At 28.0% G+C, this 4,843-nt stretch overlaps 1 protein-coding gene across 1 annotated transcript in view; it reads left to right on the top strand.

Moving 5' to 3' along the window:
- The first annotated feature begins 213 nt into the window (after nt 1–213).
- LOC117181750 (centrosomal and chromosomal factor-like) overlaps nt 214–4,843 on the top strand; it is a 237,303-nt gene continuing 232,673 nt past the window's right edge. Inside the window, exon 1 of the mRNA XM_033374715.1 lies at nt 214–278. The gene's annotated coding sequence lies outside the window, so the exon portion shown is untranslated. The remainder of the gene's footprint in view (nt 279–4,843) is intronic.

Here is a 4,843-nt window from a genome sequence, read left to right on the forward strand (position 1 = left end):
CACCAACCGATATTTTTTCCTGACATCGAAAGCGACAATTCGAGCACCCTATTCCCATTTCTTTTCTGAATATCGGCACATCATCTTTTCCAGTACCAGCAGTACATGCGTTTCTTGCACATTTTGCATTTACATCCACCCATGCGGACCGAAAATGTTTCCACTTTCTCGTCAATGGTAATTCGGGATTTCTATTTCTTTTCTCAGGAAATGTTAGCTGTTCAGATATTTGATACACATCGGACACGTCGTTGACATCAAGATCATTCGTATTTATGGTAAAGTTGTTATTTGCATCTCCATGGAAGTCATAAAATAAATCAATTTCATCATTTACTTTTAAACCACTTTGAACACCCACTAAAACCATTTTCAGTCTAAATATTAAATATTATTTAACGTTTTGGTTAATTCTAACACCTGCTATTGCTTTACTTTAAAGATATGACAAAAAAGGTATAAAAAAATAAATGCTAATTGACTGCGAGTGTTTTGTGAATAGATATTAATGGTCCTGCTTAGAATGAGTAAGTCTATTACATTTTTGAACATTATTTTTAAAAAAATTTCTAAAACTGCAGTGTATCGAAACTACATCTATATCTAAATGTATCGCACAGCACTCGGTATTCTAAACCATTCCGATATACCTGCAAAATTAAAAGTAAATGAAAAAAGCATCCTAATGAGCCACAGGTTTAAAAAAGTTGAAATATCAATGTTCAACTTTCTTTTTTTAATTAAAAAAAATATAAAGCATATAATTTTTTAATAAATTATTCAAATTTAATAAAATTCTTCTTTGTGTAATATTTTGTTCTTTTGTGTTTTAGACCATTTCACAACTTTTTATAATGACCTAAAATGTCAGTTTTAATAAGTACTAAAAATTTGTATCGTCGAAACTTCGAAACTTTATCGCGAACTGTGAAAATTTTTTCAATACAACATTTTTTTTAACTTTTGTGTGAAGTTCTGATTTTCAGTTGTTTTATACCATTTTACAAAGATTCGGAATGACATTAAATTTAGTTTTATCTAAACATTTGCAATTCCTAATAAAGATGGAACTTATACTTTTTCTCCAAAAAACGAAACTGGGAAAAACAATTTTTTCAGTATTAATGATAAAATTGGATCTCAAAAAAGCGTATGTCATTTACGTAATTTTACTTAGAATTCCTTTTAAAATTTTTTTTACGAGGAGGTTTTTTTTATAAATATAAGCAATTTTATATGATTATATGTAAATTTCAAATACAGCTTTTAAAACCTTTTTGCTCAATCTTTTTTGTTCTATCTCATTTAAACTGAATACGATGCTTGTAAAACCAGATTGTTGTTTTCCTTTGGTATATTATAAAAAAAATCTACTCACTTGGTTGTTCTGCAGTTTTCACAATAGAATTAGAATTATTCTCTGAATTTGATAAATACGAGCTGAACGATGTTATTTCTTCTGAATTTCCTGTTTCCATTACTGTATAAGCTACACCACAAATATTAAATATTTTTAATAATGTCAGATTTTATATATAAATTTGAGTATTCTTAAAAGACATTAATTATTTTTAGAACTCACATTTTTTGCTCTTTTTTCATTATCCTGAATGAAATTGTAATCTTCTGAAGTTAAAGATCTTCCAGTTATTCTCACTGGAATATTTAATGAATTATCGCTGGCTAAATCGACAATATAACAAAGATACATGTATATATAATTTCATTCATGTTTAGGTATATATGACAAATGAAATTTATTTTTTTAAAATTATTATTTTAATGTTACCTACCTTCCATTGCTTATATTTTTCGAAAGCATAGTTTATTAAAATAATGACGCAATCCACTGTACTGATTTAAAGCTAAGCTCAGTTTCGACTGAAGCTTCCTAAAGAATTTGCGAAGATGTTCTCAAAGTACGCAAGCTTCTGCCTTATGTTTCTAATGTTTGTAAACAAAATGATCGAAGAAGTCTTGAATATTTGGAAATCAAATTAAGTAGTAGCCTTTGGAGATATAGCCAGGAATCATTGTATTTCGATAATTTTTTGGTGACAAATTGTTTCATTTAAAAGAATAAAAAATGTTATATTTCATTAATTCGATTCAGTTCTAAAATATATTATATTCTACTTCTAATATTTAATTTTTACATTCTCATTCATGAGAGTGTAATGTAATCGTCCAAATTTTCGATATCTGATTTTGAACAGAATCCGAAAATCATAAAATTTCATCGGTGTCTGTCTGTCTGTATGTCTGTCTGTATGTATGGTTACCAGAATGTTTTAGTCCATACAAAATTTTTAATATCGATCAAAATAAGAAAAGTTGTATACTTTTGAAAATTTTGAAAATGTTCAGAAAAATGAAAAAAACATATTTCTCTAAAAGATTACAAAAATTTAATTAAAATTCATCACCAGACATAAATTATTTTTAGAAACTCTAGCAATTAAATTTTTCGATTAGAAACAATTCAAAAAGTTTGCGCTCTTTCAAAATTTGAATAAAATGTTTTTATGAGGTTTAGAAATTGTATTAAAATTTTCTGGTACGCTTAAAAAATATTTGAAATTTCACCTAATGACATTTTTAAATTCGATTAAACTTCAAAAAAATATATGCTTCTCAACATTTTGAACATTTTCAAAAAAAGGAAGAAAAATTGTTTTAATACGTAGGTTAAGAAATATCAATGCAAATTTCTGCTAGATATAAAATATATTTTTTCGAAATTATTATCATGAAATTTCTTAATTAGACAAAAGTTTCAAAAGTTCGATCATTTTCATAAATATGAAATTTAGGGTTTTTAAGAGATCCATAAGTTCAAAGCGTTGTTTTTAGTAGATTTTAGCAAGATTTACAAATTATCTTGATGAAGCTTTTCAATTGGAAAAAAGTTATCGAGCGCGAAGCGCGAGTTTTGTAATGAGAATGTAATCGTCAAAGCCGTAGGTGCTTTGAGAACCTTCTTTAAAAAAAAATTTTTTAAAATGCAGTTATAATGTATGGCTGTAATTCCTCAGAAGTTTAAATCGCAGTATTTGATTTAATATACAGTATTTACGATACTTGAAAAAATGTAGTTAAAGTGTACGCATTGACAGTACGAAATACTTCATACGGAAAAAAAGAAGGATTTACAATAGATATGTTCAATCGGGGTTACTCCTTTAGAGTATAACTCATTTTATAATAAAATTATGGACTGATTTATTACTTATGTTTGAAATAATTACTTTTTTCGATGATCATGTTTATTTAAAAAATATTCTTTTAAAAAAATATTCAAAGATTCTATACAAATTTACTATATAGTATTAGGTATAGTACACAATATACGTATCTTAAATTTCTTTCAGTAAATTAATATTATTGTTCTTCAATAAATTATGTTAATGCATTTAATAATGTACGAGAACTATAATTATCCTGAAAGTCCTTTTTTCGCTGATTTAGGCAGGTTTATTATAAATAATATAATATTGAATTATCTGTTGAAAAAAATTATTTTATTTAATAATCACCACACTGCATGACATACTATAATTAATTCTTAATATAGTGACTTCAAAATAAATGTAGAAAGTTGAGTCGTATTATCTTAGTTTTATATAATTATGCAAAATAGTTTGAATTAAAAGCTGAAATAAAAGAAAGAACATTTATATAAGAAAACTTTGATCCCCTGCGTCAGTGATACCACTAAAAAATTTCAAGAATGAAATACTTGGGCGAACGAACGCATTTTTTCAAAAAGTTCGGAACCAACACCTTCTTCAAGCGAACTTCGAACCCACACCTTTCTCGAGCAGATTCGGAACGACCGCCTTCTTCAAGCGAACTTCGAACCAACACCTTTCTCGAGCAGATTCGGAACAAACACGTTATTCTACTCAGGCGTCGAGTGCCCAGATTTTGTTCCGTGTAACCGAAAACTCGGGATTGCCAGATGCGACCGGTCTTCGTGAACGCGTGAAAGCGGGGTGGCCAGCAGATCAGGGCCGAAGGCATAAATCATTTCCAGTTCATCATCAGCGGGCGCCTACTCGTATCATAGATACATATTCGATGTCTGAACCGTTCCCAAGATCCAGTGTTCAAAGATATTATCAGAGATGAGTTGGGAGATTGCTCATGTGATGGAATAAGAGACTACGTCAAAATTCGAATGCTAAAAGCGCCTTCTTGGTTTGTGAATCAACTCCTCGGAGTTACTTAGCAGTTTTCAGCATTTTTCAGATGTTCCGCGTCGGTAATTGCTGAAGTTAGAAAATTTTAAAAATGAGTTACCACCGCAGTTACAATTACAGGAGTTACAATAAGTGTAAATGATGTACTGCATATTTATTTACCACTCGAATATTAAGTGTTTATTATATAATTATTCTAATGATTCACAATTATCAGTGCGTAGTTATATAATGAAAACTAATTATTTATTTTTAAAATTAAATTTTCTAATATTATATCGTTACATAGATATTCATATGCTATAAATCATAAATGATGACTTATAATTTTAATACATCATCGGAAAAAGGTTTATGTTCACCTATTTTTTAATGATTGAAAAGTTTTATTTATTTTAATTATGACAGAGCTAAACATTTTTCTCTTTAAAATGTTGAATGCTATCAAAATTCAAAATTCTGTATGAAATCAAGCAGGGGGTAAATCCAATTTGTCCATTTTATAAAGAATTTTGCGATTTCTTTAGAAAAAAAAAGTATATTGTCAATTATAATACCTTCAATTTTTCTCTAAAACGCTAAAATTAAATAACTATTATAACATATGTTTATCAGTTACAGATTGTATTAATTAATATACA

This window comes from Belonocnema kinseyi, chromosome 10 (assembly GCF_010883055.1).
Source record: "Belonocnema kinseyi isolate 2016_QV_RU_SX_M_011 chromosome 10, B_treatae_v1, whole genome shotgun sequence".
Taxonomy (NCBI): Eukaryota; Metazoa; Arthropoda; class Insecta; order Hymenoptera; family Cynipidae; genus Belonocnema; species Belonocnema kinseyi.